This window comes from Puma concolor, chromosome C1 (genome assembly GCF_028749965.1).
Source record: "Puma concolor isolate L17-30 chromosome C1, mPumCon1.1.hap2, whole genome shotgun sequence".
Classification (NCBI taxonomy): domain Eukaryota; kingdom Metazoa; phylum Chordata; class Mammalia; order Carnivora; family Felidae; genus Puma; species Puma concolor.
In genome coordinates this window covers 149532039-149558505 of record NC_141674.1, presented here as the reverse complement: position 1 = coordinate 149558505, position 26467 = coordinate 149532039, and the positions used below count along the sequence as shown (strand labels likewise).

Genomic DNA, 26467 nt, shown 5'->3' with positions numbered 1-26467 from the left:
GACTGAATTCAGCCACTTTACAGGTTGCTGCTGCGTGAGTCTGGGAAGACTGCTTAACCTGAATCTCTTTCTTTGGCTGAAAGCTGCACATATCTACCATCTCTACCTTCACCGCTGTTGTAAAGCCCAAAAGGAACATTCATCCTTTCATAACCACTTGCTGAGGCCTTTCCCTGTGCAAAGGGACCATCCTACCTCTGAGGGTCTAGGAAGAGATGAACATCAACTCAGAAAACCAACACACCTATGCTAGAGAGCACTCAAGCAAGAGTGAGTCACCGGGGTCACAGGGAAAGGAACCACAACGTTCCACAAAAAAGAGCAGCTATTAGGGGAGCCTGGGTAGTGCAGTCGGTTAAGCGTCCGACTTCGGCCAGGTCACGATCTCGCAGTCCGTGAGTTCGAGCCCCGTGTCAGGCTCTGGGCTGATGGCTCGGAGCCTGGAGCCTGTTTCCGATTCTGTGTCTCCCTGTCTCTCTCTGCCCCTCCCCCGTTCATGCTCTGTCTCTCTCTGTCCCAAAAATAAATAAACGTTGAGAAAAAAAAAAAATTTTAAAAAAAAGAGCTGTTCAAAAAGATAAGAAAAACACAACACCCAGGAAAATACATGAAATCGTACAAACAGAAAATCCTCTAAGTAAATGTACATTTTATTTAGCTGTATTTTTTACAAAGGCATATACAAAGAATAGAAGGGAATCAAATCCTGGACGCTGCAACAAGCAAACAGTATTTATTCTTTTCTTTCCTCTTCCAAACTTTAGCATTATTTAACATTTATAATCCTTAAAACATTTTAATTGCTGTGAGAACAGATGAAAGTGATTAATTCTGACTGAAATAATGTATGTAAAAGTGGGAAACTCTAAAACGCCCCATGAATGGTATTATTGTCAGAGCATGAAATAATCTAGCATTCTGCATAATAGCATTACAGTGCGGTAGCCCAAGTTATTTTTACACTGCCGCTTGGTTTCCGGCTCACCTGATAATGTACATTAGTCATTTCTTTACAGTATTTTTCTTTTTTAAAGAAATGCATGCATGTGGGAAAATGGCCCAACAGTACAAAAGGGTCTGTAGTAAAATGTAAGACTGTCCTCTATTCCAGACCTCCGCATCCCTCCCAAAGGCATCACCACTTCTATATACTGATATATACTTCCAAAGATACTCTATGCATATATACCTTTTGCATTTAACAATATTCTTGGAAGTTTTTCCTTAAGAGCACATATAAACTGACCTCATTCTTTTAACATCTGCAGATCACTCTCTTATGTGGATACACCATCATCTATTTAACTCAGACTATGCGCTATAAAAATGCCTGACTGGGGCGCCTGGGTGGCTCAGTCAGTTAAGCATCCAACTCTTGATCTCAGTTCAGGTCTTGATCTCAGGGTTACTGAGTTTGAGTTCAAGACCCGTGCTGGTCTGCACTCAGCAAGAAGCCTACTTAAAAAAAAAAAGAAAGAAAAGAAAAATGCCTGACAATGTTATTAAACACTATTAACGTAATTCTTTCTCCTTATATTTTGATTTTTCATCGTAGCAAATTTCACATCTTCTAAGTTTTTCAGCAAGGCCCATCAGGCCCACCAGTACCTTCCCAGACACAGGTTCTCTGGGCTCCTTCCCCAGTATTTCCTGCTTCCAGCCAAACCCAGGCTGCATACAGTTCTCCCAAATGCTCCATGCATTGCTCATGCTGTTGCTTTAGCTGCCACCCATTGCACCTTCTTTTGCTTGGTTAATTCTTATTTAATCCCTTCAAGAGAGGCTTAGGTATAACCTTCCAGAAAAAAAAGGCTCTCCCACCCCTCTGGGCACCTTTTCTTGGCCTCCACCACAGCCCAGGGCTTGCACTTAACCTCCTCGTGATGAATCTGTATGTGTCAGCCCTGGCCACTAGCTTTTAAGTTTCTCCAGGAAAGAAACCATTTTATTAATCCTTGTGCCTGCCAGAGTTTAACATAATATCTGGCACATTAAATATATTTAATACTGTTGATTCAAGCTAGAATGAATAAGGAAGCTCCTTAAAACCTGTTAGGTGCCAAGCCCTACTTTAAATGTACTGGACAAACGTTATTTCTCCCTGAACACAATGATACCCAGTTTACAGATGAAGAAACCAAGGCCCTGAAGTTAAACTTGTCCAAAGGCAATAAGAGAGGGCTGAAATTTGAAGCCAAGTCTATTTTATTCCAGAGTCATTGATCTTTCCATTATGCTGTCGGCCACAAGATCTGATGCTGAAAGTTCAGTGAGGAGGTGGAATATGCAGTCCCGAAGGGCAGGACATCTTCATAACTGTTGTGGGTAATCCAAGGGCACTACAGTCCCCCCAAAGAAGCCAACCAAATGGCACTAAATGGCAGAAAACAAAAAGGAAGTTATGAACAAGCAAATCTTGTCTATAGCATCCACAAATGTGCACGTAGCACACCCTGGCAGTCTTTCGGGAGCCATTCAAAATAAAGAAGACAAGCCGACTTAAGCAGCCGCGATATCCCTGCTTAATCCCACCAGCTCGCTCTCCCAGTGAGCACTGTCTGTCACAGTACATGTTTTTCTTCCCACCCCCAACTCCACAGCATCCACAGTCCTCATACCACTTGCTAAAAGTGATCTTTGGGCCTGCACCTGTAAAGGATTGAAAAGCTCACCAATCCTGCACAGACAGAGCCACCCCTGGAAAGGCCCAGGAGTGGGCGAGGGGCAAGACAGAGGGCAGCACTACAGGAGCAGGTACCAGGGCCCTATAAACCTGCTAGGCAACCTACCATCAGATACGGACCCTCATCTGCAAGGTGAGCAAAGTAAGAATGCCTGCTCCTTTCTTACGGCCTTTGAGAGTATGAAATCGGACCATCTAAGAATAACCACTTAGCACAGAGCCTGACACCTATTCCATGAATGAACAAACCAACCAGGGAACAAGCCGACCCCCTCCTGTCCTCCGCACCAGGACAGGGATAAGGAAAAGCGGTGGGGAAGCCCTGTAACTAACACAGGAAGTATAATGGCATTTAGCAAAGGTGGGGACACAAGAGGAAGCTGTTCCTCCTTCTCACACATGATAAAAATGAACCTTCAACAGCAAGCAGTTAATGAACCCAAACCTCACTCATTAGGTGAGACAAAGCAACAAGAATTATCCCAAGGGTAACCATACACCAATACAAAAGGCACACAGGTTGAAAACAAAAACCAAAAAACCCTTTCTCTCCTATTATAAGCCACAACCAAACAAAAATGCCTCCTACCTCTTTAGGAAAGGTAGAATACGGTAGGTAATGTTGTAAAGAAATGCACTGCAATCAGCCCTCAATACACTGCGGAGTGGAAGAATTAGGCGCTTAACGTGTGACGAATAAAGCACATTCCCAGGTCTGACTCTCCCTCCCAAGATTAAGGGAGTAAGGCTGGGTTTAGACCTAGGTGTTTTGACCTTATATCTCTCATTTCCCAAACAACCTTCAGAAGTACTCACATTCCAAAGTCACAGAAAACAAGGTCATGGAAGCTGGGTAGCATGCCAGGGTCACACTGAGATAATTCACAGTCAGGTCACACTGAGGTGGGACCCAAACCCAGTCTGTTTGGCTTCAAAGCCTTCACTCACCCCAACACACATGACTCAGGGGATGGGCAATGTGAATTAAAGGGGGTCAAAAGGTACAAACTTCCAGGTATAAAATAAATAAGTCCTGGCGATGTAATGTACAGCATGGTGACTATCGTTCACAATACTGTACTGTATACCTGAAAGTTACTAAGAGAATAGATCTTAGAAGTTCTCATCACAAGGAAAAACTTGTAGCTATATATGGTGATGGATGTTAACTAACTAGACTTATTGTGGTAATGATTCCACAACGTATACAAATGTTGAATCATTATGTTGTATACCCAAAATGAATATAATATTGTATATCAACTATATCTCAACAGAAAGAAAAAAGACACAGTGAAGAGAGGAAAGAGGGAGGAGATTAGGCCAGGGTCATGACCAATAACAAAGAAATGGTCTAATGACCAGTTGGTTGACCATGGTTGATAACATTTAAGACCCACCCTCTTAACAATTTTCAAATATGTAATTTTATAGTCACCATGCTGTACATTAGGTCCCCATTCAGTGACTTTCTGATCTGTGACCACCTAGGCCATTCCCAGGCAAACCAAGAGCCCCAAGGCACTATTCCTCACTCTCCACATGGCCAGGTTCCCTCTTCCAACCTCTTTTTCATAAGCAAGGAAAATACTCATTATCTAATTTCCCTAGAAATCTCTTGCCAAAAGTCCACTTAAAAGGCAAGCCAAACCTGATATTGGGGGCTTGCTACTTTTGAGCATTAATCCAAAATACTAAATAACTAAAAAATGACCTTGGCAAAATTAAATATGAATGTTAAGTTCCTAAAAACAAGCAATTTTCCAAGGTGTGGGTTCTTACTAGAGATCAACATCATATTAAGGTGCTATCGAAAGCCCCCTTGAAAGAAATGAAGTTAAAAGACAGCCTAGACCACACACAGCCAAATATTCTCAACAGTATGATGCTCTTGTTACCTGTCTGGCTCAATCCAGGATCCCAGGATCTTACTATAAATGCAGACTGCCAACTCACTCCAGACTAACTGAAACACCAACAGGCTGGGCCTGGAAAGGGCCCTTCAGAAGAAGGGCAATACAACACACTATAGGACTAGGGTCTATGGGAGGAAGGGCTCATTACCCATCCCCCCCCACACAAGTTCTAGTCCAAGCCTACCCGGAGGACTGGGAAGGGCTTCAGGAACCAAATCTCCAACTGGCTACTGGGAATTTCCAAATGGGTATCCCAGAGGGGCCCCAAACCCTGTCCATCCCCTCCTCAGAGAGGCCTCTGAGGGGTATCAACGATCGTGCACACCTCGATGCCGGGCCTGGAAACAGCCTTGCCCTCTACCTTTAGTCAGCCGCCAAGCAGCCCTTTCTATTCTGGAAGGAGCTTCCACTCTGCTGCACAAAGCAGCTCCCATGAGCACCCTTCTTTGTGTTCTCATTCCCTCTGTCGTAAAAGCACAATGGCACTGGACTGTCCAGCTGAGTTCAAACCTTGGCTGAGCCAGGTTACTCTGAGCCCCTTTCCTTCTCTGCAAAATGAGGGTGAGGACAACAGGACTCTGTGAACAGAGTTCTGCGACAATGAAATGAGCTAATGCATCCTAAATGCACAACAAAAGGTGCTGAACTGACATTAATTCTCTTCCCCCACTAACGCAGGCCCCAAACATCATCTCTCACCTGACCTACTTCAAAAGCCTCCTAACAGAGAGCCCTGCCGCCCATCTGTCCCCGATCCAGTCTCTCCTCCATACCACCGCCACCAGAGCTTTTCTCCAACACGCAGCTCTGATTACATCATCTCCCTGCTTTCAAACCTTTGACAGCTATCACTTGCTTTACGGGATCAAGTCCACACTTCTTAGCCTAGCATGCAAGGCCTTTTGCAATCTGGCTCTCTCTCCTCCCTGCCACTGTACCCAAATGCCAAGCACCATCTGTTCTAGTAACAATACTCCAAACATGACTTGTATTTTCACGCCTCCCTGCCTCTGCCGGTCATGCTCCCGTCACGGAGAGCCCCTCACCCCCTTCCCCAGTTGGCAAAGTGCAACGCATCCTTCACCCCCTCCCTGAAGTCTTCCTCAGCCACCAGCTCCTCATCTGCTTCCTCCTCCTTCTCCCCTCCCCTTCCTTCTCTACTCTCCTGCTCCACACCTGCCTTCTAATATTTGTACTATGTATGCACTGGCCTCCTCAGACTGAGGCACAGAGCTGGGCTTCAACCTTAGAAGGGCACAATGGCAGCCCTCAAAAAGTATTTGTTGGAAAAATTATTGCAAGCCTTCCACCAAATGAAAACAGTTTCTGATTTGTCAAACAGTTAACACCTTCATGGTAACTTTTTACTTCTAAAACTCATAAGGATATTATATTCCTTGAGCTAAGATTGCTCTTAATGAAGGAAGCAAAAAAGTGCTGTGTAGATGAATGTCTTTATAAATTCCATCTGCTTAGAGCTCAATCACTATCCCTCTAGAAATGATATCTCCTCCCTTTTGCCATGATGGGAGAGGGAAATCACATTCTCTGATTCTTCCTGGCTTGACTTTCAGTATGTGGAACTGGACAGCTTAAGGAGTCCCTCTTACTTAAGCAAAACATTTCAGAAACGAAGGGATAAACAAAACTTACTTAATGGTAGGAAAAAAAAGTGTAAGAAGTTCAAGTGCGCTGGAACTGTGTGCCCTTGGGGAATCCGGTTCATTCTCAGAGAACAGGTGTCACCTGGGCAGAGAACAGTGTGAGTACTGGTCTTCCTGGGACCTGCTCTTGCACAAGCCATTAACAAAGTCACATGTCCCAAGACTCAGAAACAGCTGACTGGAAAAGAACACTTCTTGGTTCACCCAAAATGCCAAGGAGTCAAGCCCCATAAATGTCTATTTATGCTGCCTCCAAAACGTGTTCCTTGACTACTTTCCATTTGAAAGTTAAGATATATTAACTGTCTCTTTACGTGAGTCTTTAACAAGGCACAAGCCAGGAAGGAGAATCTCTCCTCCTCCCCACTGTGAGGCTCCTGAGGCCCTTCAGGGAGTCAGGGAAGCACTGACCCCTCTCCTCCGCAGGAAGGCTGTTCTCCTGGTTTGGCAACAGCCCTGTTCATAAACACACACAGATGACTTGAGTGTGGTGCTACAGGCTTACTTCATCTGGGTAAAAGAAAGCGTGTTATTCTACCCGACACTCAAATAACAGTCTACACGAGTTCGCAGAGCTTCTCGTGTTCTCACACACCTTAGTAAATAAATGGATTTTTAAAATACTGATTTTCATTAAAACCAGACAGTTTGTTAGCAACAGCTTCATGCCAACAACAAGATATCATTTTTTCTCTGGTTCCTTCTCCTAGATTACCACCTAAAAATATCCCAGTTGTTTGCTGAAAACATTTCATATAAACATCTAATTGTTTTAATACAAACAACCAACCAACTTATAAAGATTATCTTGAAATTGGTGTCTTATTTGGACTTCTATAACAAGTACCTTAAAATTAGCAATTTTAAAAATACTCAGAATAAGCAAAAACTTCCATTCAATTACTGATCCAGAATGCTGAGCTTAAAAATATGGTTAAGAGGAAAAGAAGGAAGAAGAGGACGTGTTTTCGGCACCCATAAGCCAAGCACAGTGCTAAGCGTGTTATATAGGTTCTCACCTGCATCTTGGCAGGAAGCCTATGAAACAGGATTACTACCCCATTTTACAGGCAAAGAGACAGAGGTCAAGTAAACTGTCCAGAATCACACATAAAACCACAGTTCATCTGACTTCAAAGATCATGCTTTTTTCACTATACCCTATTTATTTATATTTTTAAAAGAGGAGGAGAAAAAAGAGAGTGCTATGTGTCTATTTTTAGTATACTACCATAGTTGCAAAGTACTTACTGTCCAAGGTACCTCATTTACAACAAGCAAATTTCAATATATACAACAGTATTCCTACCCTCTAAGGGATTAAACACAAGAATGTGCTGGGAACTACCTATGATAGCTATCATTCTTCACACAAAGTTACTTTATATATGCCAAACTATTCTTCATTAAGACACACAAAATTTCTGATTTTAATTTTTCCCAGACATACAAGCACTTGGAAGGATATCAAGGGAAAAAACTTAAATATCAAATTAAGTTAGCAAAGTCAGCTACAGTAGGAACTTTTATTTACATGTCCGAGTTTCCAAGACAATGTATGTATAAAATTATTACCCTGAGAGTGTCCTTAGATTTATGGCTGTACCTGAAATTAGCATAAGCATTTGTCAGAATGATATTGTTAAGATTTATCCAACAGAAGTAGAATTAATGCATGTTCTTAATTAATGTGCTTAGAATAAATTTTTATAGAATAGTGTTTTACAATTACAACTCAGATACCTTGTCATTCTGAATAAAATCCAACCATCAAAATGTTTAACACTCAAGCCATTTTAACCAATAGGCGCATGGTTTATAATCTTAAGATACACTGAAAACTTATATCCATTTAACCAGACCAACTATTCAGAATACCACCACGTTTCCAACCACAACTGGAATAAATTAAATTTGCATCCACTTGTTATACTAATAAAATTAATTTCCAAACAAACTCTAAGCCATTATATATATATACATATATGTATGTGTACATATATATATATATATATGACCTACTTATGAATTGCTAAATTAAAATGCCTGTTCTCAAATCATAGGGAGGAGAAAAGCATAGTTTAGGACCTGTTCTTGCCCAAAATATTTAACCTAAATTTAAACCATGCCTTGAAATCTAACCTTGAATTTATAAGAAATACAGAGGGCAAAGGACAAGGTACACAACACCACAAGGAAACAAATTCAGATATAGGACGTCCTACAAGTTATCTTCTAAAAGTCAGGAGGGAGAGGGAGGGGGTAGTGAAATAGCATTTTTCTACATTTAAAAAGACTAAAGGTGGGGGCACCTAGATTAGCGCCCAACTCTTGGTTTCAGTTCAGGTCATGATCTTACGTTCATGAGATCCAGCTCTACATTGGGCTGCACACTGACAGCACGGAGCCTGCTTGGGATTCTCTGCCCAAGGATTTCCTGCTCCTATGATTGTGCTTGCTCTCTCTCTCTCTCTATCTCAAAATAAAAATAAATAAACTTAAAAAAAAAAAAAAAAAAAAAAAAAGACCAACAGGCCAAATCAACAAAAACACACAGTGCTATATGTAAACTTTATCTGGCTCTTGATTTCAGCTCAGGTCACGATCTCACAATTCGTGGGTTCCAGCCCCACACTGAGCTCTGCACTGACGGTGTGGAGTCTGCTCTGGATTCTCTCTCCCTCTCTCTGTGCTCCTCCCCCGCTCACTCTTGCTTTCTCTCAAAATAAATAAACTTAAAAAAAAACTGACACTAAGAAATCACTGTTAATTTTATGAAAAGTGATAACAAGGTGGTGGGTTGTTTTTTTTTTTAAGTCCTTAGTTAGAAATGCATACCAAAGTTTGTCAGGTGAAATTAAATGATGTCTGGGATTTGGTTTAAAGCTATTTGACCATAACAAACAACCCAAAATTGTTCTCTGGCAAAGATGCTTTGCAAAAAAAGTTTCTACAACTCAATGCATTTGGGAAATGCTTAAAACTCTGGTTCCCTCCAAGGAGATTTACAATAAATATTAAAAATAATGGTGCTCAAAAGTCCTGCAGCTAAAAAGAAAATTACCAAGGCCCTTGGTAGCCCAGTCAATTAACCATCAGACTCTTGATTTTGGCTCAGGTCATGATCTCAGAGTTGGTGAGATCGAGCCCCACTGTGGCCTCTGCACTGATAGCATGGAGCCTGCCTGGGATTCTCTTTCTCCCTCTCTCTCCGCCCCTCCTCCGCTCGAGTTTTCTCTCTCTCTCTCTCTCTCTCTCTCAAATGAGTAAATAAATGTTAGGGAAAAAAAACAAAAATACCTATTTTACTTTGGTTAACCCCAATCTTCCCACTTATTTGAACATAGAACCTTTTTTCAGTGCATAACATCTACTAATTTCCTAAGAATTGCATTTTCCTTGGAAACTCCTTTGGGAATTGCTGCTTTATCTAGCTAAATCACTCTGCGGGAAGGCTCTCTTAAGTCACATGCATGTTCTAAGAACCCTGAATAATTAAAAAACTCACATACTCCAATAATAAAATAATAATAGTAAATAAATAATAAATAATTCACAATTTTATTTGCAACTTAAAAGCCTCTCGCTTTCTCTGTCTTTTGCATCCATAAATAAGTACATGTGGACTCTTTAAGTTAGCATGTTTTCATTTCTAAATCAAACTCTGATTTTTTTAGTGTTTATTTATTTTTGAGAGGGAGGGAGAGCGAGAGAAAATGTGAGTAGGGGAGGAGCAGAGAGAGGAGGAGACAGAGGATCCAAAGCAGGCTTTACATTGACAGCAGAAAGCCCAATGTAGGGCTCAAATTCACAAACCGTGAGATTATGACCTGAGCCAAAGTCTGACACTTAACCTACTGAGCCACCAAGTTGCCCCTAAATCAAACTCTTTCTACAATACAAAATTGCCACTACAAAATTTCCCTCAAGTGGAGTTAAATTTTACTTATTCAAATCTATTTCCTTTTGAAATCTACAACAGAAGAGATTTCAAATTCATAAGTTGTCAAACCACACCTAGTTTTTTTCACTTTCAAAATGTCCCTGATATATTTCTTTTTTTCTTTTAAGTTTTTATTATTTATTTTGAGAGTGAGTGAGAGTGCATGGTGGGGGAGGGGCAGAAAGAGAGAGAAAGAGAGAGAGAGAGACAGAGAGAGAGAGAGAGAGAGAGAGAGAGAGAATCCCAACCAGGCTTCTTGCTGTCAGCACAGAGCCCAACATGGGGCTCGATCTCATAAACATGAGATCATGACATGAGCCAAAATCAAGAGTCAGCCACTTAAGCAACTGAGCCACCAAGGTGTCCCTGCCCTGAGATATTTCAAAGGCTCCTCAAACCCTCTCCAATGACTCCTCAAAATAAGTTAGTGGTTTCACAGTAACAAAACAAAAACCAAACCAAAACCAAACAAAACAAAACCTGAAATCAAAACTCTCTGACAGTCTTTCAGGTAGTTCCTAAGGGCTTCTAACAATTTACCTCAAAGTCCCCCAGATTCCCATCTTTCTGCACCAGACGTGGTCCCATTCTTATAAATGATCTTTTGAGTACTTGAACAACTAGATCCCTAGACAGATTCACCTTACCACAAATTCTATCTACTCCACGGCCAAAAGTTTAAAAGCAAGCTTTCAACTAATATCTGCAGTTCATTTAAGAAAAAAATGTGTCCCATTCCATTTAAGAGCCTCCACACTTAAAAAGTCTTTGGAAGTACACTTAAAAGAAAACAAAAATTGCTAACACAGAAATCTGAGCTAGAAGTCACTGCTATAAGGAAACAATAAAATTTGATGTATCCCTTGCATCTAGGAGGCAATTTACAATGTTCAAAAGCCTTTCATATGCATTCTGTCATTTGACCCTCAAAACCCTGGAGAGATGTCTGTTTTCCATCATGATAGCATATATCTAACATGGCTCAACTTGAAAGCCGACAACTTGTCAACCTTCAATTATCCTTACCACAGAGAGAATAACGGCATATGCAATCTGACTCAGCTGAACCACGGAGAGGCCATCACCTCCAGCTTCTCAAAGGGGACACTCAGGCCAAATCCTACTGTGGGAGTTCCCCCATGATTTTGTTTGGTGCTACTTGCAGACAGCTAACTGTCCACAGGCATTTAGGTTGTCACACAACCCATGCTCCAGGCCTTGTCTTTACTCCACAGGAGAGCGGACTCTCCTTTGAACTGACTGCACCTGCCTAGGATTGTCCAGGGAGGTTTCTACAGCATCAGCCCACCGACCTCCCCATTTTTACCCATGTCAGTGTTTCCACATGAAAGAAGAACAATGTTTAACTGTGCACAACACATGAGAGGGCAGACAAAAAACCTCTGGAATAAAAATGTCCTGGGTTTGGACCCTGGATCCTCCTGTCTTGGCCGTGTGCATTTCTTACCCTCAGATACCTTACATGTATATGGAGCACTCAACCTCCTAAGCCTGTTGAGAAGTGGAGGAGAGAGAAGCTACCCACAGTAACTGGGTTCTCCACCTGCCTCCCTTTTCTCCCCGGAAAGGGAAATAAGCAATTTAAAAAGCTGACTCAGGCAAGACACGACTCCAACCATCAAGAAGCTATAACCCATAGGCAAAGTAAGCAGGCCAACAACTTAATAATAAAAGGCAAAAAGAAAAAAAAACAAAACATTGTAATTGTTCAAGTAATGTGCTGGGGACTAAATAGAAGCAACCATGTAAATGCAGAAGGGGGAGATCAGAAAAATATTAATAAGGATGCAGTATTTACTTGAGCTAGTTCTTGAAGGACAATGAAAATGTAGTGGGGGGAGGGGGGGAGAACAGTCTCCCCAGAGGCAAAATTTATAGAAAGTATATGACAGTTATGGAATGGGCCCCTAGCTGAAGTGTCATTTGCAGAGACACAGAGAAGACAACTGGGTCTGGAAAAGAAAGTTATGAGCCAGATCATGGAGAATCTTGAAAGCTATGAATAAAAAGGGAACAGCCATGTCTCTCACCTGACCTTGAATGGGTTGTGCCTTCAGCTACAAGTAACAAAAATTACATAACTACAAGTGGCACGAAAACATGGTCTCAAAACTTTTTGGATCATGCAGCCCTAAAAGTAAAAAAAAATTTAAACATGTACCCCCCACATGTTATAAGCTGCATGTAATTTATGCATAATTAAAACACTAGACTTATGAATTACATTATGAAATACATTTATAATGTACCCAGGAGCAGCTGCACCAGCTTCATGGTCGCCTCATCTCCTAAGTGCTCCTTCTCCTCTCCCACACCCACCCCTTGCCCCATCCACTTCTACCCTCAGCCCTCCTGGTGCCACTCTGCCTGATGCACAGCCACCTCAGTTAGTCCCCATTGTAGAACCGTGTGTGTACAGCTGTTCCTGCCCTACTCAGCTTCACTTCTGCCAGTCAGTGCCCTGCTCCTGCCCCTCGACTTGGGTTCCCCTATTTCCATTCCCTGGCCTCTGCCAGAATTTGCTGTTCAGCTGTTCCCTCCTTCCTGAGGGGCCTCAGGGCATGTGGGGGGTAGGCTGAGACCCCACCACCAAAGGTTCAGTGAGGTCCCCCTGATAGAGGACTTCACCCCTTGATTAAAGCAACTTCTGCTTCAAAAAAAAAAAAAAAAAAAAAAAAACATTATAAAACATCTACTAAAAACTTTTTAAATGATGAGAATGATTCAAATAGCATTTGCAAGTTTATTTTTATTAATATAAATTCATATACAATTTTTGTACCAATTTACTAATCTGATTTAAAAGTCATTTCCAGGGCGCTTGAGTGGCTCAGTCAGTTAAGCATTGGACTCTTGATTTTGGCTCAGGTCATGATCTCACCATGAGTTCAAGCCCAGCATCAGAGCCTGCTTGGGATTCTTTCTTCCTCCCTCCCTCTCTCTACCTCTGCCCCTTCACCACTCCATCTGTCTCTCAAAAATAAATAAGTAAACTTTAAAAGTCATTTTTTAATCTCATTATAAGACATTTTCTTGTTCCTATAGCCTCAGATCATTATCATTAAACTTTCTTTGCAAGAATCTTTTTAAGCCACTTGCCCATTCTGTGGGAGTCGATTTACTTAAAAATAGATAATATAATCCATAAACCCCTTTACACAGATAAAGTACACCAAAGGCAAGAATGAGAGTACCACTGGCAATTCCACCAGGTTGTAAAATGCCAACTCGTCCCTCATGTAACCTAAGTAACAGGAGACTTTCAGATATGGCAAACAGTGTCAATCCATCTATTAAATATTAGTAAAGCTTTTTCTTTTCTGGATAAAGTTCTAATATTTTCTTCCTTTCCATACTGGATGATCTAGCACACTCTACTTGGAGATAACTGCCTCAAACAATAACAATAATAAAAAATAATGCTCACATAAGAAGTTCTGAGTCACAGTGGTTTTAGGGTTAGTAAATTCAGCAGCTGAAAAAGGTCACTGTGTTCTTAGGCACCATCTATCCTTGAACTCTGTGATCCTCACAGTATCAACCTGTTCTATTTTGCTGACCACCTTTGGTTCCTAATATGGTGGTACCCAAAAGGTGTCACATAAGTATTCATTAACCAGTCACTGGCAACAGGTATATTACTAAAGTTGACTTGACTTAAATCAAGATTCACTCCCTCAGGCAAAGGACACACCCAACTTACCTTGAAGTGAATGGCCAATGGAAAACTAATCAAAAGCCAGATTATGATACCAAGTAATGTGGAAATTATTATAGCAGTGGCCCTTGCAAAGAATCATGTAACCACCAGGGCATGAGTGAGCCTAGGCCCAGGCGGAAAAACCACCCAGCTGAGCCCAGCTCCAACTTCTGAATCCCAACCAACTAAACAGTAGTTGGTTTAAACTATAGGAAGGAAAGGAGACCAGGATGGGGAGTGCTGTGGTTTAGCCATCCCTGGTATAACACTCTGCATGCAGGATAATGGGGGAAGAAAAAACTATACTGTTTCATTGCCACAGATTTTTTTAAATTCAAACATCTAGTTCAGTGTAAGCAAGCACTCGATAAACATTAATAATTGATGTTACTCACCCCCAAGTAATTTAGAATAAAGCATGGCAAAGAGAGGGGAGTATAATGGGATACATGATAATAATAACCAATTCCCGACTTTTTTGCAGTAATTCACTATCCTGTTACACGACTGCCTGTATATGCAGCAATTCAAATCTCCACAGAATGTGGAAAAGTCTCAGACTGTGGAGTGTATATCACAGGAGCATTAAAAATGTTCTTACCCTCTGACACATTGGTATGTTGTTATGACCAGCAATACCACTTTTGGAAACATATCCTACATTAAACAGCTAGCTCTTTTTGTTTAGCCGGTTCCCTCCCTCTTCCATTAACAATAACCTCCTTCTTTGTGGGACACTTTGTCTCCCCACAGTCCCATCTTGTGGGTCTAAATGGAGACTGCCGACCGTAACTCTCCTTTGGCTGGCATCAGGCCAATCTGAGTTCTCTCCAGGGTTTTCCCAAATTGGAACTAAGAGCAAAGAGTCAGTTTCTTGATGATGGGAGGTTCTGAAGCTACCAGCAGCCAGGTGCCCCTATGTGGGGCAGTGTGCTGGACCCTATAATTTAATGAGTAAATCAGATCTGAGCCAAAGGGCTCTTAATGCCTAAGAGGTATTTCTTTTCAACACACCTAAACGTCCAAATGGACTGGCTAAATAAATTATGGTAATGTAGGTAATGGATTTACCAAATAGCCATTAAAACAGTGCCAAAGAATTTACTGATATGACAGGGGGAAAAAAGCACATTATACAAGTATATACTGTACTCTAAACTGTGCAGATATATGCACCCTTGTATGTCAAATCTTTTTCACATCTCTTCAAAAGCACATGTAATAAAGGACCCTGTTTGCATGAGTAGGTATGCATGAAAAGAATATAACCAAGTGTTTCTTAGAGACTGCCCTACCCCCACCTGGACTTACAGAGGTAATAAGCCACTGTTCATGATAGGCAAGTAACCCTCGGTGTGCTGGGGTGGGGCAGGAAAGGTGGTGAGTCACTGTGGCTCTGGGCTATACAACTGAACATACTGGGTTCAGATCTACATACAACTGTGGCCAGAAGATTTTTACTAATGAATTCCTTCACAGTAGTGGCAAATATCTGTGCTAAAATCCAGGGACCATGCCATCCTTCTACAACACTCTTTTAGTCCTTGACATTCTTGCCTATGGGACTCTTCTTTCCAGAATATTCTTCTTGATTACACACACCTGCCAGAGCCCTTAAAGACAACGTCTACTGTAGAAGAGCAAACCCCATCAATACCACAGCCTAGCCAAACCAGAAGCCCTTTCACTCTCCACAAGATATTTCCTGATAGCCTTCTTTATCAAAAGTCCTCCCCTATCATTCAAAACCCAGTCTCCTGATAATAAAAAACCAGAAGCTATTCTTCTGCTTTGCAGCTCTTGTCCCCTTCTAGTACACTGATAACAAAGTCTCCCAACTTCACTAGCAAATACGGGTTCATAATGCTCTCTCTGCTCACACACACAGAAATGGCAGCCTTTACAGTCAGGCAATCGATACTTATTGGTACACACTCTTTTTTGAGGTTTAAACCCCACTGCTTAACTTTCTGAAGAGGCAGTCTTCGGAGAATAAGTTTAAAAAGCTAAAGATGGACAGGCTGCTCAGACATAAAAGCCTATAGCTTAGCACATAATTTTATTTTAGAACCTTTTAAAGAAAATCCATACCAGCTTCCAGATGAGTGTCAAGTTGCACTCAGTGCTCTTAAACAGGCAAGCAAGACACAGTACAAACATTTAGAGTCACGGTGAAAATGGGTCACCTGCATCCTACTACTTACTTCTTTACCATTAAACCAACAGCATAAGGGAAGAATTTACGTAGCACAAAAAGAGCTGCAAAATTAGACTTATCCAGACATCAGTAGAAAGAGCCCAAAAACGATGACACCAAAAAAGGGACATTTATATCCAGGCTATATTATTCCGCTGAGAGATACCAAGATGAAAAGCAAATGATACGTTCATTTCTTATTTTAAAAAAAGACATGGGGGCGCCTGGGTGGCGCAGTCGGTTAAGCGTCCGACTTCAGCCAGGTCACGATCTCGCGGTCCGGGAGTTCGAGCCCCGCGTCAGGCTCTGGGCTGATGGCTCAGAGCCTGGACCCTGTTTCTGATTCTGTGTCTCCCTCTCTCTCTGCCCCTCCCCCGTTCATGCTCTGTCTCTCTCTGTCCCAAAAAAATAAATAAACGTTAAAAAAAAAAAATTAAAAAAAAAAAAAAAAGACATGCAGATTTGAGGATTGACTTCCTTAAGAATGCTGTCTGGGTTACTAGTCTGGATTATAAATCACACTAGGCCCTGAAGCCTACTTAATAAAAGAAAAGTTGAAAATAAACAAATGATTAATTTGAGGTATGTGAATTTCTGAAACTCTCTTGGGGAGAAAGTTTTATTACCATTATTACTGGTCTGTTTTTAATCTCTGACATCAAAGCATAGATGTTAACCCTGGAGTTCTGAAACCAGAATAACCTATAAATGAAATACTGTGAGAAACTGCCACATATTAACATTAGTCTGTTTGTCAAGTTTTGGCCAATTCTCAGGTGTCTCCCTGAACAAAAGGGGTGGAGAGGAGGGGGAGAATCCTAGAACCTAGGTTCAAGTTCAACTCCACCGTTTGTAGATGACATCTAGCAAACTGATCTAACTTGCTCAGCCTCAATTTCCTAACTTGAGAATTAAGGGTTAAAATTATTTAAGTAAAGCCCTCTGTAAATCCCAAAATGCTGTGCTAATATTACAGCACAGGTTCCAGAATGCCTATATTTCTCAAACTCTTGGAAAACTTTCGGGCTGAAAGATAATCCCATTTTAGAAATGATAATGATGAGAAAATCAAGGCCCAGGAAGGTGTTAGAGCCTTGTACAAAAACACTTTTGTAAACTGGTTGGGAGGAGGTTCTAATTTTCCTCCACTGAAAAACACATTTAAAAGACAATCAAACAGGGGTGCCTGGGTGGCTCAGTCAGTTAAATGTCCAACTCTTGATAGCAGCTCAGTCATGGTCTCCCAGTTCATGAGTTCAAGCCCTGCATCAGGTTCCGACTGACAGTGCGGAGCCTGCTTAGGATTCTCTCTCTCCTCTCTCTCTGCTCCTCCCCTGTCTCTTTCTCAAAATAAATAAACTTAAAGATTTTTTTAACAAAATCTCTCCCAGCAACACACACACACACACACACACACACACACACACACACACACACACACCCTCTGCTTCATTTTGCAGTAAACTTTACTCCTATAACAAGTTAAACTAAACTTTCCATCAGAAAGATAAAAATAAAGCCATTTCTCTTACTGTGAGGCTCACAGACAACTTTCACCCCAACCTAGACAAAACCTTTACATTTGGGTTAGAAATGGCTAGAAGAAACATTGACATAACATTATAACCTCCAGCTAAGCTGACAGGCATCATTATAATATGGATTATAGTTATACCAGGCCAGAGATACTGGTTTTAATGTTCCCTGGGAGATAAAGAATTAATCAGCAACTCTGAAGGGGCTGTTGCCTAAAAAAGAACAATTTAATGGAGACAATTTCATTGTCTTTAAAATTGTGCCCTCAATCACCCAGTATCAAAAACCCACTATGGCACCAAATAAATTGAGTGTGGTGAAAGAGACAAAATGTTCTTTTTTCTACAGGCTCTTATGGGAAGCAGAAAAGGGCTGACTATGAATCAGTTATGCTTTAGTTCCACGATGGACATAAATTATGATGATTTGGGCATTCTGGTGGTTAAACCAGGAAAGCAGGAAAAACAGTGCTTCCAAGTCCCAGCAAAAGTTAACTTTGTGGCATCACAGCTGAAAGCCAGGGTCATGAAAAAGTAACCTTACATTTATTTCTGGACTTTCCTGCCCCACTAAAATGGATGACACTATTTCCCATCCCTTATTGTCAAATCACAACAGTCCGGAAGCCTGGACCAAGTTCACTTGGCAGGTAACAGGAGCAAGGCTAGGAGGAAGTCCTGAAGGATGTCAGATACCACATTTCCTTTACTGCTGCATACTTTTCATCTCAGTACCACCAGGATATATTTACCATGAGTTCTGACTAACACCCACCAAACATTCTGGCTGACAAACTCTGCAGAAGCTGGCATTGTCTCAAGAAGGTCCCTCCTGAGATCCTTAAGTAGATTAGATGAGTAAAACATTCAGACGACTACTATAATGACCATCTCTCAGTCACTCATAAATTCTCTCATTCCCAGCAATCAAGAAGCAGCTGTTAAAATCCAGGAATCTTCCTAGTAGCAGATCTAAAATACCTCCAAGCTGGCCAGTGGAGCTTCACAACTGCTGCTTCTCCTTCCCCTCCCCCATCCCGGAGTGCCAGCCTGGCAGAAGTAAAGATGACCCAGGAAGGAAAAAACAAACAAACATACAAAAAACCAGAGTAACGGATCTGGTGAAAGCAGAGATGCAGACTCCCCTCATTTTCACAGAGAAATACCAACTTTCTGTACCAACTAACCAGGTTTCCCCTTTCCTCTCCCGTCCCCACCCCCTCCAAACACATCAACTTCTGCAGTCTGGTGGTCTGGTATTTCCAGAGTTAGTGAACTCAGCAGTCCTAAACCCTTTCTCAAAGATTCTGGACAAGGCACTTCCTTTCCGTGCCAGAGTTCGAGGCCCATCCACGGTTAGATGCAGCTTGCCTTTACCTTGCAACCTGCCCAGACGGCGCTGCTCCTAGGGTCAAGTTCAAGATGAAGGTGCCCTTCCACCTCCCCTAGTTGACTCTAGCGGGGACAGCGCGACCGTTACGAGTCACCGGAGGCACAATGATCTAGGGCTGTCAAGAGTGGGCTGGAGGGGAAGACTGTGGCCGAGCCCAGCGTCCTCTCAACTCCTGGCCACGGCGCGGTATTTCTATCCGGGCACCGCCGCATTTCTTCCCCGAGCCTTACACAATAAGTAAGTTTTGAGACTGCCGATCCTGAGACCTTTCTGTCTGCAAATACGCCACACAATGCCTAGGGCTTCCTTCCTCGCCAGCCGTTCCGGAAAGCTGCCGCGCCAAAGCGGGGAGCCCCCCAAACTCCCAGCGCTGAGCGCCCGCACCCCCGAAAGTCTTCCAGTAAGACGCGAGCCTTGCCGTAAGTCCCCCCAAAAGTGACCACTCTCCACTATCCAAGAACCGGGGGATTCACAATCCTGATACAATCACCGTCTTTTTTAGCTCCCCCTCAATGTCTAATCTTACCCTCCCCCACACACACACAAAAAAGAACGTGGATATGCTAATCGCGGTGTTTTGGAAAGGAAGCAATGGACTTTTAGCCCAGACTGGGGCAATACCACAGCACCCCCTCACACACACTCCGCTCTCGGGCTTAAGTTCACCCGGCAACTTCGCGACTCGCGCTCCCCTACACTCCGGGGGGCGCCCTGGACCCCGCGGTGCCAGGCGCGCTTCTCCTCCGCCTCCCCTGCCCCAGGTACCAGGCGCAGCCCAAGCCCTTGCCAAGCCCGCGGGCTACAGAGGAGGCGGGAAAGGGGGCGAGGAGGCGCGCCGGGCGGGGGTGGTCCCGAAACTCTAGCGTGCTGCCGCGCGTTCCCGCTTGCCCCCGCACCTCAGTCCTGCCGGGGACTACTCGGTCCGGCACGGAGGGGACTGCGAAGGGAAGGCGCCGACTTTCCCGAGCCGGCAGGACCAAGGCCCGGGGCGCCCAACATGTCCAAGCCTATCCCCGGAAAGCTCCCGGGTGTGCCCAGCCAGAGAGGGGGTGGGGAAGAGAGGCTCCAGAAACTTTCCCACATGCTTTTCAACTCTCCCCATCTCCCTCTCCTCCTCCGCGGGACCCTCTCCTCCCCTCAGCACCGCAGCAGCTGGCGGTGCCCGGGACGCAGGGAGTCCGGCGGCGGCGCCAGGGCGGCGGGAGTTACCTGCCGGGAAAGTTTCCAGCTCCTCGGCGCGGTTCCCTACCCCAGGGCCGGGCCTCGGGGCGCGGCCAGCTCGGCGGTCCGCGGCTGCCTCTCCTCCGGCTCCCGACGCGGCCAATGCTCCCGCAGCTGCCACAGCGAAGGCTGCGTTCTGGCCCGTCCCCCCGCCTCGCGCGGCCCACACCCGGGCCTCATTGGCAGCGCGAATCCCCGCCCTTGCGCGTGTTCCCGAAGGCACCTTCCTCTCGCGCGCCCGCCCGGGCCGCGCCTCCCGCGCCCCTCCCCGCCCCGGGCTGCGGCGGCTCCCGGGACCCGCTGGGGCGCAGCGCGCGAACTTTCCGCCGGGCGCGGGCGCAGCGCCTTCCGCCCCACCTCTCCGGGTCCGGTCTCCAGCGCCCCGCCAGGGGGCTAGTCTCCTGAGGCTGCGCCTGGGGCCCTCTGGGCCTGGATCAAGATGAGTAGTCGTTTTCAACTTCTTTAAAATCAGTGACAAGGCGTCCCCCTCCTTGCTGCGTTTTGAAAACAGTCGAAGACGACATATGGGAGCAATTAACTAAGTGAAGTTTTGGTGGATGCTTCACGGTGACTTTTGTGGCTTTCTTGAATTCTCTCTGCCTCACTTAACACACACACTCAAACACTCGCTTTTTGGGGCAAGAATGAGCTAGGGAAGATGGAAGATGTAAAGAGCATATCCCCTGCTGTCTTTTTCTTTCCCAAAAGCGAACTAGGGACGTTCAGGGACTGGTGATTGTCCGGGGGTCCGCAGGGCCCGGTGTCGTCAGCCTCCTCCTACCGGGGCTGCAGCCTCCTCCTACCGCTGCTATATCCACGGAGGGCCAACATCATGTTTCTGTCGGTGGGAGGAGGAAGGTCGGGAAGGAGGAGAAACAAAGATGTTATTATTGTTTCGGTTGGTAGCAGTAAATTAAATTCCCGAGTTCCCAAAATGTTTTGTTATTTCCCAGCAGAGTGAAAGCCAGGATAGGGCCTACGGATTCTGGAGTCCTGGGTTCAGCCAGCACCCCGCAGGAATCTGAGGCAGTCAATTCAAGCCAGGCGCGGGGGGGGGGGCACATCTCAGCCCACTCCACACCCCAAGCCCTTTGGACCAGCCTTGGTCACAGAAAGATCAACTAGGACTGCTGCTGCCTTGTGTGTCCTGCGGAAACTGCACGAGTCACCCCAACTGTGTGTCTGGAGCTGGGAATACAGAAGTTGCTATAAATGGATTTATTGGCAACCCCTAACCTTGCTGTGGCAAACCGGCCTTTAAAGACAACTGTGTTTTAAGCAAGTTCCCCATAAAAATTTCAACCTCATGCAGAGCTTCCCAATATAAAGATACCTCTAGAGATGGGTGTCCATATTTAGAGTTCTTATGAACAGGGACAGGAAGCAAAATGCCAGACAATCTTCCTACATAAATAAAAGACAACTGAAATTGGCTGGATTTTTCACCCCAACTTTCAAAGGCCTGATTATTACTGTCCTGATATTTGAGCAGTAAACATATCAGCAGCCTTGAGGTCTTCCTCAAAGAAATCAGGATCTGAATATTTACGATAAAATGTTAACTTATTAAATCAGAAATTTATTGACATTTCTTCACTCTGAAATGTCTCATCGCTGAAAAATATGGTAATATGTTTTATTTAATTTCTCTTGAAATGAAATGCATAAAAGTTACCAATCTTTCAACAGATGAAAAGGCAGACAGCCACCTTAGAAATAAAAGACTGACACAAAAGAAAAAAACTCCACAGTAGTTTAATCTGAAATACTGAGATATAAAAGAAGCAATCCTAGGGAAACACACTGGTACAGTTCCCTGCCTCAGACAATGGGTGAAATGTATAATGGATGAAATTTACAATTTGTATCAGGTTCTTCTGTCTTTGGCTCTTTTAAGCTATATTCTCCAAGTTTTTGATGAAATTGCTTAATTAAATTGGGCTTTAAAGACAATGAAATTTATTTCCCCCCTCTATCCCCAAAGCTCCCTAAGTAGCAACTAGAAAATCACATAAAGTAAATATGTTAATTGTCAGCATCATCTTTAAATTATTTTTAGTTGAAAAATTTTCGTCTCTATAGTTTCAGAAGTCGCAGTCACTTAGAAGTAACTTCATCACTGCCTAGTTAGGACTGTTTAACATTCTAAACAGGCATACAGCTAGCAATCTGAGATTTGTACACAGAAGGGCCCTGTCTCCCCTTCTTCCTGTAGTGTTTATATAATCCAAACTACATACGTTATTATGCACAATCTGATCTCCAGCTTTGAACAGCTAACATTACATACAGTATGTCATACTAAGAACATCAAAGCTGTCTTAAGCTGTGAGTGAAAATGGTACATTTTCTAGAAGACGAGCCCCAAAACTCATAGTAATCACAATTCATGGGAGGGGATGAAGTGGGGGGGGCATTAAGATTAAGTCTATAAGAGAAAGACTTAAACATTTTCTAAGAATCTAAAAATGTGAAGTATTAGTTGAAACACACGTTCAAAAAATGAATTTCGATGCTTTTTAAATATCTGCCTTTCCCTTAAAAAAATAAAAGATATTTTTAGTTAGTTGTTAGGTGATTGCTTTTATTTTTAGGGGTGGGGGGTGAGCAAGAATCACCTCTTGCTTTCCTTATGGTATTTCTGCTCATCCCATTGAATTTTAAAAGCTCAGTCATTACATTTCTATGGATTCCAGCTGAAAAAAATAATTAAAAGACAAATATAGATCACATTAGTGTTGTATGTTTGAACATATTCACCAAACATACATACAATATATTGGATTCCGTTTTAAAATTTTCTGTCAGTTTGCCAGCAATGTAGCTTTTCTCAGCAGAGTGAAAGAAAACAGCAAATAATAAACTGGCTATTTTAATGTACAATTTACTGCCCAGGGCAATAGGCTGAGGAAGGCGTGAGAAAAGAATGTGTCTCATGAGTGTTAGTATGCTTTTTTCCCCTTGCTCAGATTCTTAAGTACTTCTATTTTAAATCAAGCCTAAGTTAGGATCAGAGCCAGTGTTTATTATGGTATGCCTAGTATAGAATACATAGTGAGAAGTGAAATGTTTAAAACAGTGTAGTAATTAAATACAAAAACTGAGAAGGGACAAAAAAAAAAAATTAAGGCCAGGTAGGAAATCCAGACTCCAAATAATTCAGCCCACAAATGCTTTTTCGCCTATCTTGGAGTGTCTTTTCAAGTTTACATAATTCATTCTCCTTTGGTCCATTCATTCTTCCTTTCCCTTTTAACATTTTCGGGGGAAAAGCATTTTTAAGGGCATGGGGAATACTGAAATAAATTGGGTTATAGTTAGAAATCCGCTGGGAAAAGCAATTAAATTACATACCCTACACAGTTCCTGGGTATGTAACAATTCATGGTCACACACTTGTATCAACACCATGGTCAGAGGTAGGCTAACAGCAGACATTCATCCTAGGATGTCAAAAACTGCAGTTGTATACAGTTAGCCAGGCAGTCAAAGTAAAAGTCATCTAATGGAACATATAACCCCCTCTGTAGGTCTAGCACATGCCCTGCCAATATTGTAAAAGCTCATCCAATAGGGGCGAAGCAGTGAATTATTTAAACTGATAAGGAATCCACAGAGGGAAGAAAATAGGGAAATAGATTCAGGGGGTCACATTTCCCTATAATAATAATGGAGTAACTAAAATCCTGGGAGAATTTTTTTTAAGATGGTACGCCATCTGATTAACATTTTAAATTTTTTTTTTAAATTTTTTTTTTTTAACGTTTATTATTTTTGGGACAGAGAGAGACAGAGCATGAACGGGGGAGGGGCAGAGAGAGAGGGAGACACAGAATTGGAAACAGGCTCCAGGCTCCGAGCCCTCAGCCCAGAGCCTGACGCGGGGCTCGAACTCACGGACCACGAGATCGTGACCTGGCTGAAGTCGGACGCCCAACCGACTGCGCCACCCAGGCGCCCCTGATTAACATTTTAAACATAGGTTTAGTTCAGTCTTCTGATGGTGAAATGGTCTATAGGGGGAAATAGAAATTTTCCATGTTTAGGAAGGCTGAGGTAATGCAATCAGGTAGTAATCCCTCCAATAAATGTTGTTGAGTCTGGTTAAGATGGCTTAAAATGTGCTGTTAACTTTAAGTATAACAAATGCATTTTAATATTCTCTACCTTGGAGGGGCGCCTGGGTGGCTCACTCACTTAAGCGTCCGACTTCAACTCAGGTCATGATCTCAAAGTTCATGGGTTCAAGCCCCGCGTGGGGCTCCTGTGCTGACAGTCAGAGCTTAGAGCCGGCTTTGGATTCTGTATCCCTCTCTCTCTCTCTCAAAAATAAATAAACATTAAAGAATTTTTTTTTTAAATATTCTCCACCTTGGGAGTGGTACTTTCCCTCTTCTCAGCAAGTTGTATAAAAGGCACTGACACTAGAGTTATAAAATCTAGATCCCAGTGCTGACTTTGGCAGTTACTGTTTGTGATTCCTGGCAATTCGTTTAGTCCTTTTAAGTCTCTGGCCTCTCATCTATGAAATAAGGAGGATAGAATCTGTGCCTCACAGGTTTGTGGTGAAGATTAAACGAAATATGGTAAAAAGCACTTAATGAATTAGAAAATGCTCTACAGAAAGTAACTTTTATTTAGTAGACAATAAGCTATGCTTTTGACTGCCCCCCCCCCCCCATTACCTGGGACCGTTTTGGTTGGAATAACAACCTAAAGTCTGATCAGAGAAGTCCAGAATGCCCACATTTGCCAAATGTGAAGGAAGAGTGCCTTAACTATGATTTAGTAGCAGATAATAACTCCAATTAAGCTCTCAGAGGCTCATCTGGGGGTAAATTGACAATTCTTTTCTCAAACAGAAGCAGTCAGGAGCCATCTACAGATATATATTGTATATATACAATATAAGAGTACCTCACTTTATGCAAAAATATATGGAAATTATTTTTTGAATTGTTTTAATGTTTATTTAGTTTTGAGAGAGAGAGAGAGAGAGAGAGAGACAGAGCGCAAGGGGGGGAGGGGCAGAGAGAGAGGGAGACACAGAATCCGAATCAGGCTACAGGCTCTGAGCTGTCAGCACAGAGCCCAACGCAGGGCGCAAACCCACAAACTGTAAGATCATGACCCGAGCTGAAGTCTGACACTTAACTGACTGAGCTGCCCAGGTGCCCCTGGAAATTCTTAATTACACAATGTATTGATTTAAAGGAAATGTTTCCTTCAAAAAAATTCTTGCTCAGATTCTTCGCAATTACCATTACAATCTTACTTACATCATTAATTACTGAAGATCCTTTCAATTCTATGAAAGAGTACTGATCAACACTAATGAAATTATGAGCTCGAACCCATATAAATATTTTCTGTAAGACCAAGCACTAGTCAAAACTCCCTTGCAGGTGCATATTTATTTGAAGAAATATAAATCAGGAAACAGCACCTACCAAAAGATGTGGTTTAAGCTGGGGAAGGGGAGGGGGCATAAATATGGAGAGACTAGCCAAAATGGAAAGTTTGGTTTTATTTAAAAATCAGTTTGCTGTTTTCCCTTTGATGATCAGACAACCTACTCCAGAAACAGATGAGGAATATTGATGATGATGATGATGATGATGATGATGATTAGGATGATGAGGATGTTGACAATCAACTTTCTAGAACTGAGAGAGGTTTCTCCCCTAAGAGACAATACAGAATAGGCGGACTCGCCTTTCAAGACAAAATGTGCTTAAAGCAGGATTCCTGCATTTAGGAAACTAGTCTTGGGATTTTAATACAATAATTAGAAGCTCTATCTAAAACAGTCTATTAAAGATTCGAACATTTTAGATTTGGGGCAGAAATGTTTAAATATAAACTTTTGCTCTATCTTCCGTGTGTGTCATGTCTAAATGTTTCAGTGGCTGTGACGCGTGTCATGTCTGCCTAAGAGAAAATAGGGCACAATGTAATTATCACAAGAAATTAAACCACTGGGCTTCATTAGAGAAGTCACCTCTTACCTAGAGCATTTGCTCTAAAAACCAGCTACTTAGTAAAGATTGATTTGACTACCTAGTGAGCTGTAGCTAAAGCCTTGCTACCTTTCAGTGGATTCAAAGCTCTTACTAAGCCTCTTTTTGCTTTTACAGCTCATCTGTTGCCTCTCTTCAAGGTTTTCAGTGCCTTTGAAAAGACCTCCTGAAGGG

General features: G+C 42.7%; 1 protein-coding gene across 13 annotated transcripts in view; it reads right to left on the bottom strand.

Moving 5' to 3' along the window:
- Nucleotides 1–20394, bottom strand: part of TANC1 (tetratricopeptide repeat, ankyrin repeat and coiled-coil containing 1) — a 242412-nt gene extending 222018 nt beyond the window's left edge. For 11 of the 13 annotated variants that reach the window (XM_086718667.1, XM_086718677.1, XM_086718670.1 and 8 more), the window contains exon 1: nt 20262–20281. The gene's annotated coding sequence lies outside the window, so the exon portion shown is untranslated. Of the gene's footprint in view, nt 1–20261 lie in introns of all 13 variants that reach the window. The other 2 variants (XM_086718668.1, XM_086718675.1) reach the window with 2 other exon arrangements.
- Between the last annotated feature and the right edge of the window lie 6073 nt (nt 20395–26467).